This window comes from Helicoverpa zea, chromosome 2 (genome assembly GCF_022581195.2).
Source record: "Helicoverpa zea isolate HzStark_Cry1AcR chromosome 2, ilHelZeax1.1, whole genome shotgun sequence".
NCBI lineage: Eukaryota > Metazoa > Arthropoda > Insecta > Lepidoptera > Noctuidae > Helicoverpa > Helicoverpa zea.
This window is the reverse complement of record NC_061453.1, coordinates 5357972-5376433: the sequence shown is the minus strand read 5'-3', so window position 1 is coordinate 5376433 and position 18462 is coordinate 5357972. Positions and strand designations below refer to the sequence as shown.

Here is an 18462-nt window from a genome sequence, read left to right as displayed (position 1 = left end):
TAACATAGTCATATAACAATAAAGCAACAATTATAATAGAGTTACCTACTTTGTTCCACCGTTTAGGCAAAGTCGTTCTTAAACTACTTTTATCGATATTCAGTAAACTAAGTAGAACTGACAAAGTTCTGTAACCATTACACAATTCCGCAACTTCACACACTCTGATATAAATATGTAGTACAGAAGAAATAGCTACTGCATACTAAGAGTACCCAGCAGACCGCAAACTTTTAGTCGGCCGATGGTTCGTTCTGGCTCATAAATCAGAATGAATGGTAGTATGCATGTAACAATTACCAGACTTTCAGCCGTTATCAGGCCGACTGAAAACTTTGACTGGCATCAAGATTTTCTTTTAAAAAAATATAGTTTAAAAAAACTAAAATACACGCTTTTAGCACGCACAATTTTTTTGGTATAATTGAATTTGTAATGACGTTTCTTAGCTCATGTATTGTCATCAGAACTCAGAGCGTGTGCAAAATTTCATCCTAATCGAAGACTGGGAAGTGAGTCAAATTCCAAGATTTTCTTACATACATAGTTTTAAGTGAAACTAATATATTATAAGCGTGTTAAAACATATATTTGCCAATCCTCATGTCAACTGTCGGTCGACTGTTTAGTCTCCAGTGTACGATACCTACTCTTAATGTACGAATAATTTATGATGGAGAATCTGCGATTTGTGGAGTACTTATCTAATATAATATTTTTGGGAAATGTGAGATAAGTATACAAACATATGAATGGATGTTTACGCTTGCGTAGGGCCACTAAATAAACTACTGCGGGAATATAGAACGTAATATAATGCGTGTAAATAACAGGTATATTATATAGGTACATACTATTATTCCCATACAAAGTACGGTGTACTTCCTTAAGATGTCTGGTTGCTGCAGATTTATCAACGACCTACATCACTCATCTCAATAGAACCTACACTTGAAAAGTGACCTACCGACCGACAGAACGTATATTTTTGCTACATTTATTTCTTATCTTTAAATAATTTATACCTAATAAAATTTAAAAACTAAATTATTTACAAACATGGAATTACATCAAAGTATTTAAATAAAACTGTTCTGAAAACATATCAATAGTTTTTTACTGCTTCACAATAATTCTGTAAAACACTGAATCAATTATTCTCCGATTTGCAATACTCTACTTTAAAATAAAATCAACAACTTTCATATTTCAATAATATAACTTTTAATTAACATGTGAAACTTTCAATTTTTTATCTCTATAACAGTGTATTAAATTCTCAAACAGTTAACCTAGTGCGCTGAAGCGAGCTCTGAGTTCCGCGAAACTGAACATTCGTTGGTATATTCATTTCGGTTTCTGCTTACTGAAAAAAGAACTTTCATATTCCAATAGTCTGCTTCAAATATATTCGTTAAGAATTATTAATTATTATACACCTGTAAAAGTAATGCAATTGTTTTGCGAAAATGAATCATAATAATGATGCAAAGCGGGCAAGTTAAATTATTAGTCACAAATAATTCTTTAGATCGATTTCGAGAAATGTAAACATTCACAAAACCGATAACAAACCTATTGACTACTGACTCATTTTAGTTACTTAATAATTCCAAAAAGCCATCAAATATAGTTCCCTTATTCACCGAAACGTAGAAAGTGCGTGCGAAGTTGTTCGAAGTTCTCGCTGGGCGGGCTTAGGGCGGGCGGCAGATAGACGCGAACCGCCGCCCGAGGCACACAGCGCTCGCAACATGTGAACCGACCACGCGACCCAACAAAATGTCCAACTTACGATAACAAACTTCTCTAATCGTGAGGCTGCAAAGCAATACCACTCTTATTACTCATTATAATAGAGTTTAAAGTAGTTTTTAAAAACACCAGTATTATTACGTGTTAGTAAATATCGATATACCTAGTTGTTGTTGTGCTTATTGTCTACTATAAAGGTAAGTTTGTTTTATTAAATTAAAGTTAATTTGATTTTAAACTTAGTATTGCATATTCGAAGGCCCTTGGATTTGTTTCTGACTACAGTTACAAAAGTTTTTGAAATATCATAAGCGTATATAAAGTCTCATTAATTGTAAAATAAATTAAAGAGGACTTTTTGTTTTCTTAACTTTTACTGTTTGTTATCAAAATTATTATTTAAGAATTTTACACTCACGTCAAAGTTGTAAAAAGTTATTTTACAATAATCGCTTACTAAATTAACATGTAAAATAATAATAACTAATATACAATATACTCTTCAGTCACCTTTAATGTCAGTACAAAATACACCAACCCCACATAGTACCTAATTAATGTACCTACATAGACAGATTAGAGAAATATTTAATTTTAACTCAATTAGGAAGTACCTTAGTACCTACATAATAGTTTGGATTACTTTAAAAGTACTATATTTCTTCGATTTCTTAAAAAATACCAATTTCCACCTCCTTAGAAATTGTGACGAACTGCCACAGTTAACATTAAAATAGTTTTTCAGAATTAAGACTTAATTAATTATTTTCGTTAATTAATTCATCCACTGACTTTTAAGCTTTTAAGCTAACCAATCCCTATTTTTGTGTAATCCTAATCTGGTTTACGATCAGCCACTGAAAACTTATAAATTATTATGGGAAAAGAAATTCAAAAATATTATTTTTACTTTCAAAAAGTTTACTAATCATTTTAGTTTACGTAACTTTCAATTTTAATATATTTTTAATTCAATATCACGTATATTTTTCTCTTTTGTGCTTTTCCGTCGCTACACAACACTACAACCCTACCTTTTACCTCATTTCCTACTATATCAACTATCACGTTAATTATGGTTAATTAACAGTAATAAATAGGCATAATAAATGTTCTAACTCTTTCGCAGAATGATCAGAACCTTGGATTAGATCCATTCGAATTAAATCGTGTCAAGGCTTATGGTAACGTTCAGGCAGCCCCGACATACGCAACTGCTGAAAATTTATTACGTACAGAGAAAAATGGCTTTCCGGACTTATGAGTTTAAATAAATCATATCAGTGAAGTGGCAAAAAAACACAAAATTATGTATAGAATCCTTAACTTTTTATAGTGTCTTATTAGGGGGGAAGTCCCGTAACGCCGGGCGGCACATAGCGCCGGACACTCGTATTATTTAAGCGTGTATAAATCTATTCGATTCAAAATACAAGTGAAAGGGGCGCGGGGGCACACAGGTACAGGATCACGCGCCACACCTCACCTGTGATGCACACGACCACGGTGGGAGCAACCGTTAGCTGGTTTAGGTGCGAAATCACTGCGACAGCTAAATATCAATGTAAGTAATTCTAGTATATTGATGCATTTACATTTGAGTGGTATTCAAAGATAAAAGTAATACTTGATTGTTATCCGTAAAATGGTAGAATATTATTAGATCTTTTAATCAATTTTACTGGGTACCACCTAATGAACGAAAATGTCTGTCCCTTAGCGCCGGACACTAAGTCGTCCCTTAGCGCCGGACAGTAAACACATGAATATTTTTTGTGAGAATTTACGTCATTTATTCTAATTACTTAATTTTGTTTTAAATTATAGAAGAAATAATATAATTAAAATGGAAGAGAAGAAAAAGAAAGGATCCTGCGAGCCACAGAGCTTACAAGCTGCTATTGATAAGCTTATGTCAAAAGAACTGAGACAATTTGCGTAGTTTGCTTAGAAGACCTGATCCAGTGCTCATCCTGTCGTAGGTGGATACATGAAGCATGTGAAGACATTCTAGAGTGAGAAGATGGCTATACATGTGGTCGATGCTGGTTAATTTGAAATTTCCGGTGATAGGGGTATGGCACAAATAGCCGTCCGGTACTAGCCACTAGGTGCCACTTTTCAAAATTACATTTTTTGTTACCAAAGTTTGATTGATAGTATTAATTAGTTTTTAGCAGGGGTTGCATTTTTGTTAATTTAATTTGATTTCTTACTTTATTATCTTATATAAATCATAATTTAATAAACATTTCTTTAACTATTTTTTGTTTTATTTATAAATAACCTTAGGTGTCCGTCACTGGGGGACTTCCCCCTATAAATAGACACTCTAAAAAGTGAGTGTGAAGAGTGATATCACTTCTATTACTCAATATGAAACTCAAAGTTCAGTATTAATAATGTTTGTTAGTAAATTACAACTCCGTAATTAATTAATACAATTGTGTGTACGTTTGTCAGACTCGAGCCGCCACCATTGCCAAACAAATTCGAATTGAATCAACAATCAATAATATTGACTGATAAATTGAAAAGTTAGTTCATAGTCCAAGTGAAACCTCCGTCGGATCGTACATTTTTGCTGTAGAAGCCAACTTGCGCCTTTATGTGCTAAGCTAGCCTTATAAGTTTGACAAAATAATTAAAAACAAATATAAAACAACAACTTGAAAACAATTACCCAGACTTACATCCCGCCAAAATATTGCGCAGTCGTATAAAAGAATTCTGCAATTCTGAATATTGCTTGTCTTCAAGCAATATTTTGAGAATTTTATATTACGAAAATTGTGTTTACACAATAATAAACAGTTTATTGCCATCATATTTCATTCGCCACTTCATTAATCATTTTGTTCCTATTAGGAAGAGTTTTATAAAAATAAGGCTCTAGTTTGAGTCGAACGTGTTGCCATTCTTCATTCGGCCGAACATTCATCACTGTCAGCAATCGTTAAATTAGCAACAAAATAGTTATGTGGATGCAATGAGGTAGGGCCCAGGGTTTTATCTGATCACTAATCTGCAAATAGTAGCGACTCGAATAGAAAGTACTTCTGTTTTTTTATACACTCGACATGTGCTACAGCTAAAAATACAAACGTAAAAACTCTTTAGGCGAATACTATAATATTGACAGCTTTCATGATTTTCATCGCCATTTTGAACAGGTAAAATAAAGTGCATTTAAAAATTACTACGGGATACAGCACATGATTAAGATCAAATAAAACAGAAACCTCTTTAGATCTTTAGAGTACCCGCACACTAGTTGGCAAACATAAAAAAAAAAATACTTATAAAAGTTTTCAGTTGATCTGATGCCGACTAAATATCTGCCCACTTTAATATGCGTTCTACAATCCTTCTCCATACTGATTTATGAACTCAAACAAATTATCGGCCGAATAAAAGTTTGCGGCATGAATTTACTACGTATTTATTGTACTTTGTTTTTGATATACTACAATAAGCATTATATACCGACCATAAAAGCAATATCTTGTACCTACGTAATATAATGTTTATCATTAAAACGCTTTTATTACACAAAATTTTAGGGTTAGGTGAAAATAGTGTAGGTCAGCGGTTCCCGAATTCTTTTGGCTTCGGAACCCTTTTCGTTTCACCATTTTTCGGCGGAACCTTAGCTTAATTAAGAAGTAAACTAAAGACGTAAATACACTTAGGTACGGCTCGTGGCGTGTGGTAGCGCACCAAATGGTTATATGGTTTGAGACATATTCATTATACTCAGACGTAGCATGGCTATCTGCCACACGGGCCAGAAAACAATTTAGCTGCCCTTGACTTTGTGTATTAAGTGAATAGTTTTCAGTTTGAAGACTGACAAAGTAAACGCAAAAAGAAATACTTAGATGAGACCCGCTAGCATTGAAAGACATTCAGTGGTAGCCGGTATCGCGAGCGAAGCGAGCGCGATTTTTTTTTAGTTTAAGTACCTACATATACAAAATAAACAAAACCACTGTAAATTAATAAGGTCTCAAAAAGTACAATATCCACACAAAAAAGCAAATTATGCAAATGAATAAGAAGCAGCTAGAGTAGAAAGCGCTATTGCTTTTTCTGAACCAGAGGAATAAAAAATAAACATCAAAGGAAACCTCGACGGAAGAGCGTGAAATTTTTTCGGTGTTGGATACTTGAGCAATTAAACGAACATAAAAGCATCACACGCAACATGGAGTCGCGAGCGAAGCGAGCGCGAAATTTTCGGATTCGCGGAGGTGCAAAAATTGGAAATAATGTCACACTTTGATTCATGGTAAAAATAGCCACTGGCAATACTGTGTGCCGTGTCAATTCACGTCCTGTCAAATGTAGGAAAACGTATAATCCTGGCGATGAAATAAGCCCAAAAAATGCGGAGATTTTTGGCCGACTCGCTACTTACTTTTGCCGATTGCCGAAGATCTGGAGGTATTAAGTTAATCTACAATTTGTAAAAAACGGAATTAAATTATCTGCTGCCGTGGCCTTCCCCCGCCACTTGTCGCGAAAGTACGAGAGTTACACTCCCGAGTACAGTACCCACTTACAGGCTACATGGTGCCTAAATGGAATTTTGGAATGCAATATTTAAAACAATTTAATTGAAAATGAATAATAATTTAATATTGTCAACAGTGAAACGATTTACCATATAGAAATCTTGAATTTTCCGCGGAACACCTGAGAGCCTGTCACGGAACCGCAGGGTTCCGCGGAACCCCATTTGGGAACCGCTGGTGTAGGTAACTATGGCGAACTTATCGGTTATTGAAATCTTGCTGGAGTTAAACTGCTGCCTAAGATTAATATTGCTACAATTCATATAGTAAATAGGTGTGATTTTATATGTAATGTGGAAGTAAAATAACTTTTTAGCCGCATTTATTGATAAATTACAAGTTATAACTTGAGGAACTAGTAAGAACTTAATTACTGTAAGAAAATATAACAAGTATTTAACAAGTATTGCAAAAAATAATTTGTGTAAATTTAAAGTTAATTAAATAATTAATTGATCTTTGACATCGCTCATATACATATCATTCTTGAACTATAAAGTTATCTCACTAACGACAGTCGATACCGTAAGGCAAACCACTAAGTACTATGGATTAGAAAAATAACTGTGAATGTATTTAACCTATTAGCTAATGAAATTATTTTTTCAATATCTATACTTAGGAACATTCCCAGAAACTTAGAATTAAATAAGTTCCATTACTTACGGGGTGCAGATCTGAAAATATCGTTTTTATTAGTTTTTCTTACCCAAAGTGTATAACGGATTCCGTCATCGATCATCGTCGTTTATCGCATTTAGTTTATAAAACTACCTTGTAGAATGTAATTTGTATAGGTTTTTATTGTTGCATTTACATTAATATTTAATCAATCTGCAGCTATTTACAAATGAACAAAGGAAAATTACACCGAAGTATCAAAAAATTCAACCATTTCGCTGTTAGCGATGCCAATTGCCACGTTGGACAGCAATACATATTCTATGACTGAAGTATAAAATCTATATTTTATTGTATAACACTCTTTACAACAAGCCTAAATTATCCTAAAAGCTTTCCGAAATACCGATGAAAGATTATAATGCATGGCTTGGCCGACATCTAATTAAAGCTGTATTGGGTATCTTTAACTAATTTTATCCGAAAGAGGTAGACATTGAAGTGCCCGGTAAATATAGAAGATCCTATCTTACTCGCAGGTAATCTGTGTGGAAATCCATATTCATTCAGGAGTTTTTCAATTAAAAATAACAAACGGACAAAAAACACTATAAATCCATTCGCGCTTACAGAATGTCTCACTGTGTTTCCATAAAACTTCGTGTCAGTGATGGCGACCACTCGGCACTCGGTTGAAACACTCGATTTTTCCACCTAAAATAATCGATATAGGAGTCTGATTGGCGTATCTTTCCAATTTAAATCGATATGCTCTTAAACTTTGGCAGCATCATTACGAACCCTAGTATACGAGTGTTGGTACATGCCGCACTTGCTTGTCAAAACGAAATTGGGAATCTAACGTTCGATTTGAAGCAAAATCAAGTTTGAAATTGAATTAGCTGGGATTGGCTGGATGGGCTCGGTTTAGGTGTTGTCTAGTTTTATTTATGTATTACTCGGAAAACGATGAGACTCATTTATAGCAAGAGGTATTAGGTATTGTAATATATTATACATATTTATTTCTCGAGAAGGCAAGCGTCCGGTTTTTTACTCACATTATTATGTCACTTTATTTTAACAAAAAGCATAAATACACCCTCTAATTAAGCTAAATACTAAAGGCTCAATGACAAAAACATAGAATTTTAACCAAAAAAGAAAGAACTTTAAGCCTAAAAATACTCCACCATTTACACCGCTTTTATAGAGTGCCGGTGTAATGCTTTGAGTTATAATTCCAAGTAGCTATATAACACTTCGTTTAACGTGAAATTACCTGTAGCTGTAAAATGAAGCTTCAAACGAGTGCCTCACTGACGTCCATCAACGGTAAATGAGATGGCGCTAGGAATCCTCCGAAAATTCCTGGACCAGTAATTAGTGACGACTGAATGGTAATGACTGGTGCAAATTGATCCTACTTTTATTCATTAGCTCTTAGAAATTGATGTTTATTAAGGCTGGTTTGCATGAACGCTTTTTTGATGCAAATCATACTAGTTGCTTGGATAATGTTCTGTGGTCCTTATTGGTCGGATATAATAGCGCAATAACCTAATATACAATGACTTATTTTAGATGATATAATAATTTCAAAATATCCTTTTTTCAACCGAGATCCGGCTTCCTGTAGCCGGATGGCAACAAAAATATTATCCGACATCCATCTCCCGCGTCTAAGCTAGGTACCTTCCCTATAATTTTCAGCTTAAACGGTTAAGCCATTCTTGAGTTATAAGTAGTGTTACTAATACGACTTTCTTTAATAAATGTAGGGTATATAAATTAAATATCGCATTACTACCATTTTTGAGTTGACTCCATGGAACCTTTTGTGTTTTATAAGTTAACCCCAGTTAACCCAATTCTTGTGTAATAAATAGCCCGAAGCAAAGTCCCGAAAAAATGGATTTACGAATCATAAACTCCAGATTTTTGTGGAACTGAATATAGGCAAAGTTTTCCAAACTCCGACCAAACAATAATATTACTGTCACAGGCTGGCCGAAGTACTCTTTTTTCTTTACAACTTCCCACAATGGTCGACAATATAACCTGCGTAGCGAGTTTCTCTCAAAACTTTAGATCCGCTGAAATCATAATTCCTACAATATTACATTTTATTTAAATTATTACTTATAAAGAATTTTCTCATTACTTTTAAACTATTCATAAATTGAACTTTTATAAAACTTCCCGCCTCACTCGAGGTCCGTTTTACTGCAATTTTAATTTAATCAAAAGATCTTGTAGACTTTTTTATGCAATCCTATATTGGCCATGTAACATTTACCTACGTACACATAAATTAAAATATTTTAAGGTACCTTTACTTTATTATACAAAGGGATCAGAAATAATTATCCCATCACATGTCACTCTCCGAATTCCTTCTAAAAATAGAGTGCTAAATATAGAACGACTTTCGGATACAACAAATTAGCATATGCTCGAAGTATCAATATATCTTTTGGGTATATGATTTGACATATAATGTACGTGACTAATTAGCTTGTATAAAAGGTGTCTCGTTATTCCCTTAAACTTTACTTTGGATCAAATAAATACATCTATTTTTCTCTAAAAATGAAAAGTCTCGAGTAAATATTCGGAAGTAATTAGCAACTTTTCCGTCAATAAAAACTCCGTACTTAATTTTAATCCAGATAAGCAATAACAGTTGAGTTCATATGCTATGAAAATTAATTGCTAGGGAAACGATTGATATATCGAATACATAGATATTTTATCACCAATATTATAGCAATAGGCTCTTAATCGTCACATAAAATCGGCAAGACGCCAGTAGGCCGACCCCTTCGGGCGTCGTCGGCATAAAAGACAATATACACTTGCTTTTATCCCGACAAATTGCGCCATTTTTATGAAACCATTAACTTGACATCAGTCAAAGCTTTTATGTTTAGTCCTACAAGTTTTTTTTGTAACATAATGATGCTCATATTCTTCGCAAGTGTGTGCGATAAAAACGTGTGAAGGTTTTATTGTTTTATTTTGTAATTCGTAGCATCATCAAATACTTACATTAATTTATTATACAGGAGAACATTATGGCATGTAAGGAATTTTCACTTTAATTAATTAAATACCATCCCTCGCAAAAAATAACAACGCTTGACGCGTGGAGGGGCCACCTAGGATTGCGTGCATATTTCACTAGATTGTAGAATTCCTAGGAAAACTATCCTAACTGTGATTTTACCTGTAAAAGGACTGGGTTTCAGTTTAATTCAGAAGCTTTGACTATTTAACTTTATATCTTGAGGGGAATAAATACCTACCCATACCTTTTGATATATTATTAGAATATTGGAATATCGAGATAGATTTTAAACCTTAAGTATTGCTATATTAAACTCATAAGCTTGGCAAAAGCTACATAAATGTCAATTGAGGCTAAAGAGTGCTGTAGCTAAGGTAAGATGGCAATATAATGTATTGTGCCTGCAACATTGCAATATAATGTAGTGGTCCTTTGTGTTGTTATTAAATACTATCTTTTTCCCACGGCTTTTCCCGCATCTCGTGGGAACTTCTGCCTATAGCGGGGTAAAATATAGCCTATGTTACTCAGGGATAGTTTGGCTCACCAAACAGTACTTTACAAATAAGTTCTGTACTTTCGGAACCTTTATCATATGGGTATAGACTTAGCCTTTAATTATTATTACTGTTACAGCCTTTTTATCGTCCCACTGCTGGGCACAGGCCTCCTCTCACATGGAGAAGGATTGAGCATTAATCACCACGCTTGCTCAATGCGGGTTGGTGATTTCAGACTTTATAGTCCAATTATTTAATTATTATTAGCCTTAAAAAAACCATACTTTGTAATTTTTAAAAGTTTGTGTAACCAAAACGTGAAAAAGTGCAAGGCACTGCTTGTATGTAAGCAGTATTCGAAATCTAACTACAACTTTTACAAAACATAACAAGATCCTATACAACGTTCTTTATCTGAGACTTGACTTTATTGTACCTACTTTTAGTTTACGCTTAACTTGCACAAAAGGCATATTTATAGGTCAGGATTCTAAACATGTTTGAAAGAGGAACAAGAAACGAATGAAGGACTGTTTTCTTTAAAACTATTTGCCCATAAAATCCATATAAGTTATATACGTTTCAAAAGAAGTAAAATTAATATGAATGTACAAATTCCAATTAGTTAATTAATTAATCTTAACATACAAAAGGCCAACGCGTTACGCCAGCAAAACAATCATTTGCGGTGAAGACACATTTGATATTTCAGAACGGAAATGTCAGGAAACTATAGCCTTTTTTTCAACTATAGCAATCTATTTATACTTATTGCTTATAGGGGCACCTAAATGTCGGCGTTATTATTGATTAATATCTACTGGTTTAAAACTAACGCTGCATGCAACCATTGTATCGATTTTTCTTCTATTGTTGTGGTGTCGCTTTGTCATTCTGCGATTGTTTTCAGTTAAAATGTAAAAGCAATATTAGTTTTGATTTCTTGACAAAGACTTATTACTCCTTCATCTTTTCTAGCAAAGAAAACTGATTAGTCGTTGACTATTTCTCTGATTAATGTCGTTTAATTGCTAATTTGATTTCGCCCGTGAGTTCCTCCACGTCCAGAGTAACTCAGTCTCAGGATCTCCATGCCTTTCATCAACGATCCAGCCGTTTCAGCCTGAAAGCACAAACAAACAAACTCCCTTTCGTCTTTCTTACTTATTAGTAATCCACTAACAGATTTCGCAAAAATTATTACTCAATAAAACATAAGCTAACGTGTGCCACAGGTTTAAAATGTTTTTGGTCGGAAATCCTACGCCGGTCGACTGATCATAATTTGTGACCGCTGTTTGACGACAAGTCATAATAAAAAATATCGCTTTTCTATAAAACGACGTCCGGAGCGGGGGTTAGAAATGATTTCAGTAATTTTTATTGTTATTTCTTTGGCCATTAAACGTCCCTTTGTGCGCGAATGAACAAGAAACCCATAAAAGTGAAGCTCTCGAGAAAAGAAGTAGGAACTGCTTCGTCGTTGTGTAGCAAACTTGTGAAATGTTTACACGTGCATAATTTTAAAAGATATTTGTGTTGTTTTATTACCAAAAAAATACCGATAGAGTAATTTGTATGTTCGCTTGAACGTGCTAATCAGAAATCGTACTGATACGACCGAAAAAACTTTCAGTTGTCAGGTATCGAGGAAGGCTTTATGCTGGCGAAATCTTGTTTATATAATAAAGTTAAACGAAGTTAAAATTAGCTACAGTAAGTACAAATTTCCGAAGATATATTTTTCCATGTTTTCGATGTAGCTAGTGGAGCAACTCCCAAAATTTTACACCTTTATCTGCGTAAATCCTAGTATCTTCCAAGGCTACCTCCTACGGCCTTCTGTATTACCTACTTATTCGAAAAATGTTCTAAGAATCGATCTATTCATATCCCAGACATCGTCATTTATAAGATAAGCCTATCAACAGTACATCGCGATCCATACTTCAAGATAAAAGAGTTACTTGAACAAACGACATCACGTCTACATAATATTCCCAGAAGAAGTTACCTTGGAATACCTAGTAAACCTACATTTTCTTGTTGTAAATAACATCAATCTGTAGTCTTATGCTACTGAAAATGGAATAGATCACTATTTTCTAGTCACCATGCTTGTTTTACAACAGCGTAAAAAAAACACGTAGGTACGTAGGTACTTACTTTGTATTTAATCTTCGCAAAGGTTATACCACAATGTTTGTTGTTCATCAAAGCAACAGTGGACAGGAATAGGCTGACATCGTCGTCATTTTGCTGGAAGACCTCCACAGCTGGTCAAAGGCCTCTCCCAAGGTGCGTTACTTTGCGCGGTCATACTGATATGATTTGATGAAGAAAAAAACGTAAGTCCTAATATGTTAGCCGAGCAAAGCAAAGAGTCATAGACAAATAAATTCTTTACACGAACCTATATACTACGCAGCAGGACGTCCAAAGAGTATGGTACAAACGGCCTCAACTTCATGACATCCCACAATTTACGGGGAACCTTAATTCGGCATTCATTTGTCCCAGTCGCAGGCAGGCGGGAGATTACGCTCAAGTCTGACCCACCTGTACATGTCATAACGTGCTTTACGACTTTAATTTATTATTATTAAAACTCCCACTAGTCTACCGCTTGGATGACATTAAGAAGTTAATTTTAAAAGTACTTAGTATGTTTTTTAATGTATTTGTGCTGCCAACTTCACGTTTGTTTTCGTGCAAGATTAAGAAGGTTTGATTCCTCGGCCTTAAAAGGCGTATGTGGTGTCCGTTGGCTGAATTCTCAACCATCCTTTCATTGTCTTCCTAACTGTTACGAAAGTAGCTCTTGCATGGAAATATTAGGTTCCTTTTGTGCTTACAAATTCTCTTCAGCTGCTAAAGCATGTGCCTTAAAATAGAATACAAATCAATTGAATATAAATATTACTGCACGAAGATATTATTCCGAAGTTACTCAGACTGAAATAACTAAAATTCTGTGAAATTGGACTTCCGTCAGTCCAACTTTGGGATTTTGTTTATTTTCGATCATTTTAAAGTATAACCAAATTTGCCAACTGAAATGACTCTTAACCTCCGTTCAAAGAGAAGCTAAAGTTTGAGAATTTATCAGACTTTTGAATGTTGCGTATTTCACTTATAAATAGAGTTATTAAGTATTTAAGTTTGTGTAAATAAAAAAATATCTACCTATTACCTATTTTGAAAGGAAACAACAAATTTGAAAAATATGATTTTGTGTTAATGGTTAGGGCACAAGCCCTTAAAAAAAGGAAACGAAGGCATTCTCATTACATACATGATGTTCTTTTGTTACATGCATTTGCCATAGTAGTGTATGTAGGTATGTCTTACAACCAAGGTGAGCTCAGCGCGAGTTACTAAAAGTGGTGACAAAAATTCCTGCAAGAACATGCGATGACCTAAAAACAAGCCAACGTTCTGAAAGCCGAAAAAGCTTTTGATTTTTGAAGAACTATGCTGTAACTTTTTACATTTCAACGAATCGGATTTTTCATGAAATTTAATATCAACAACTAGGCCCAATTCCTCCAGAGACCGTCCAATTAAGTTCGGGGCAATTAATTACAGTATAAAATATTGCTCAGCAAAACCAGCACTAAAGAGTGTCTACAATAATGTATTAATAATAATAAGATTATGAAGGAAACATGAACAAAACCGTCTGCTAGGAACAATACCTAAGTCTTTCCCACGACGAGTCGTGCGGTTGATACAATCTATGTTTATCTTTGATTTTTATTCTATTTTTCTTTTAATTCTTGATGAGATTCATAACGTACTTTATAGAATGTCATTTACTAATGAATTATTAAACGCCCTTTCGTATTCGCATGGATTTTAATGTAAAAAACAGTAAGATGTTTAATTTGTTGTTTGACTGGTAACAAAGCTCTTCGCTCTTATTTTGTTAAGAGCGTATATTGTCGTTACGGTCATGAATGCCTACTAACTTACTCTTATCTTTGCGAAGACAACGCTTAATAAATACTATGTTGATTTACAAATATTACAAAAATTCTGACTACATCGTAAAAGTAAGAGTAGGTAATTCACTATGTATTTTAATTATTATTGTCACTATACAGAATTATTGTTTAGTGTTAGCCAGAATGTATAAATAGGCCAAGTAGGTATTTGTGAACCCGCGTTTCTAGTATTTTAATAAACAATCTTAATCATATTCCACCTACTCAAAAGCAAATATCTTCGCCTCTGAAATAACTTTTGTTGGAAGCAAAAATACGTTAGTTGAATGCTTAATTGAACCACACCTGTGCTTAAGACAATTAGATCTTGAGAATTGTGAAATACTTAGAAAAAATATTAATCGAATTATTATATAAAGTCTGTGCAAGACTAATGAAATCAGGCTGTACGAGACTTTCGAACGAAAGACTTATCTTCTTTGATTCCACTCTTATCTGAAGCTTTTAATTAATTGCACTGATTGCTAATTAATTTTATTGCAGAATTAATTTTAGACGCCTTAACTAAAGTGCTAGTTTGATGTTCAGATATTTAAATCGGAGTACAACGATTGCTGAACTTTTAGATTTTGAAATGTTGATCTGAAAAATCTTAAAAAATTACCTTACCTGTAGGTAATCAAAAAAAGGCTTTAACATAGCGATATTGTGGATAAAGAGTTATTAGAGTTTATAGAGGATATTGAAGATAAAGAGGTACTTTATAATGAAAAAAAAATACAGTAAGTATTAGCTACATTTTACTGTTACTTAACCTTACAAAATAATCCTTACACCATACAATATATACCTGTAGCTATCTATATCTTCCAGCGACAATATTAGCTCACATGTTCGCGTCCTTCTTTCGTTTGAAGTAAACCAGCAAGGTTTACAAGCTATAAAACTGTAGAAGACAGTAACACGTACTACGTGTCGCCACTTTACGATGGAATGATAAGTCGACGATAAATTACTGATTCCCTACTTAAAACTAAGCCCACACACTGGAAACTGAACTGTCGGCCGACATTGACTGGTGATGGTAGACCATTCATTTCCAAGACAAATGTAAATTTTAAAAGAAAACGCCAAAAAGAATTACACTAAGTACAGTTTTGGCAGTGACCCTAAAACTTGGGTATGGCTGTAACTTGAGGACCTGAGTTGCAACATTCAGGTTTAGTCTTAAACATACTTATGTATTCCTAAATATTTGACGAACATTAGACAATGAAATGCAATGAAACTTAAGGTCGCTGCATATGTAACGAGATAACACCACAGACGGGGCGTGAACGGGACCGGGACGTGACTGCTTCCTTCGTGATTGCCCGTGAGTGCCACATTCCCGTCCCATCCGTAAAAACCCGTCACATATGCAGCGACTTTAAGTCGGTCTGATACCTAATCCCACTAGGTAATGCGCACACATTCGTCTTCATACTGATTATGTACCCAAACTACCGGCCGACCAAAAGTTGGCCGCGTGCTTGGGCTCTTTTTCTTTACTACCTGAAGTGTTAGATATAAGTGAATGGTTCCACGTAGGCATGCCAAACGTTTGTGTGGTGAATGGCATTTCATTAAATATTTACGCCTATGAGATAGGATGGTCCTTTCTACGATATATTTCGGGAATTTAAGGAGTATATGTATATAAGTGTGTATGCTTAAGGGTAGACCAATTGCGTATTCTTACGTTAAATATACCCACGTGGCGACAATTAACGTAGATAATACAAGATATTTATTATCCATATAAAGATGTGTACGCTACCGCCGTGCCGCTACCAGACGGCTGCCATATTTTTTTCTATAATTACTTTTTAACGTATTTACTTTATTTTAAAAAATAAAGTTCTGTTCTAATTTTACTTAGTCAGTGTAAAATTAACTTTCAAATGAAAAATGGAATATATTTCTACCAATATAAAGCAAAAAAAAAGCTTTTCGGTGAAGCTTTTAGTAAATGTAAGAAATAATTCGAGAGTTGGTGAATTCTCATACATTTTTTTAAAACAAGCGCTCTCAATCTTATTTAACGTCAGTTGTACGGCCCACTGCATCAGTTTTAATATTTTTTCGAAGAAAATACGAAATATCACAAATAATAAAAAATAAAACTGCATGCTCTTGACATTGTTATATTAAAAGTTAGCAATACGTGCTACATAAAATTGTTTTATCGTATTTTTGCCAGCAATATCGAACTTCACCACAATATGATTATTCTTGCTTATTGCATTGTCATAAAAATGTACACAGACTTTTGAGAAAAGTGAGAATACTATTTGACTTAAGATAAATTACAAGACGCATAACCAACTTATACATGTACCGATCGACTTTCAAATACCTTTTTTTCTTTCAAGGAGTAAATAAGCAACTTCTACAAATGGCTACGAAGAAACAAAACAATCGCATGAACCAAATAAAATTTTAACTAAGTAAGTATCTACCAATAAAATTGCGATAGGTCTATCGAACAGAATGAAACACTAAGGCGAACGTTCCATTGAGAGTGGCTTTATAGAGATGAGAGCTGTAGATATTTCAAAGCCAAGATATTGTTTTAAAAAGTCAGCTTGCTGCGCTCGGCCTACAAATAGGCTAGATTGTGCGATGAGATTTGCCAGCGACTGAATTAGCGGGAAGATTGCACCTAACTGCATTTGTTGAGATGATGCCATGCCCGATGCAGCTCTATTTATATTTTTATACTAGCTGACCCGGCGAACTTCGTACTGCCTAATTATTAGAGGCATATTTAGTAAGTCACAAACACAATACTTTTTTTTATTTTCGCAATTTTTCCTCATTTGCTCACCGTTTAGACCTACCCTGGACTACGACAAACATTTTAAAACCAAAATTGGCTCAATCGGCCCAGCCGTTCTCGAGTTTTAATCAGACTAACGAACAACAATTCATTTTTATTTATATAGATTAGGCAACATTTTTTTATGCTGTTCGGAGTATCGGCTTTCGAATGTGTCTATGGAGTTTCTTGCCGGCTCTTCTCCATGAGACCAACTTTTTGGAACGTGCAACTAGTGTGACATTTCATAGGTGCCTGGAAGGGCCTATGTGAAATAAAAAGATTTAGATTTTGATGGATAAGTAGGTATGACGTTGTTTTGGTCTTATTGAGTTTAATTAGTATTAACGCCAAACATATGAGAGTTCACGTTTTGGATTCAAAATTACTGTAAATCGTCGCCTCTAAGCCCAGTCTAAATCTATAAGAAAAACGAAATATGTATTGTATACGTATGTGTAGTTCCTTGCGTGACCTGTAAACAATAGTCCGTAGAAAAAGATTGCCCTAAATATTCGATTTAGTTGTTTGCCAACAAAGTAGCATTACAATGAGCGTTCGCTAGTAAAGACATCGACTTACATTACGAGCACTAGTAATGACTTCGATTAAATGTAATCGACTGTTGTTATCGGTTCATATTAATCGATCAGTAGCGTCAGTTCTGATATTTCCATTACCTAAATATTTTGTGTAGAATCTATTTTCGATATTCCAGTTTGTGTTAGTGCTTCAGTAAAATTGTTTGTGGATGGAGCCCTGTCGAGTTGTCGGTCATCCAATCATACCCCATGGATAGGTAACATATCCAATCAAAGCCTTTTATAGATATATTTTGAGGCTCTATTTGTTAGGTTCTTGATATCTATTACCACAGATTACTAAATACTTAGCTGTTACTTCGAATTTTTTAACACGAGTTCTACAACTTTTTTGGTTGCTCTTTCAAGGTTCCTAATAGGCTAGATACCTGAAATAACAATTTCGTTTATTTAGTTATTCAAGGATTTCAGGTTTTACCTATTATTTGAACAAATATTGTTTTAACGTGACGTTCTTTCATTACTATTTTTTTCTCAACTTTAGTGTTTTTCTTAAACTAAATATTAACCAGCAGCCACGCTGAACGAAA

At 34.2% G+C, this 18462-nt stretch overlaps 1 protein-coding gene across 1 annotated transcript in view; it reads left to right on the top strand.

Moving 5' to 3' along the window:
• The first annotated feature begins 1724 nt into the window (after positions 1 to 1724).
• The window catches only part of LOC124642680 (probable serine/threonine-protein kinase clkA), a 42929-nt gene continuing 26191 nt past the window's right edge, over positions 1725 to 18462 (top strand). The window contains exon 1 of the mRNA XM_047181280.1: positions 1725 to 1952. The gene's annotated coding sequence lies outside the window, so the exon portion shown is untranslated. The remainder of the gene's footprint in view (positions 1953 to 18462) is intronic.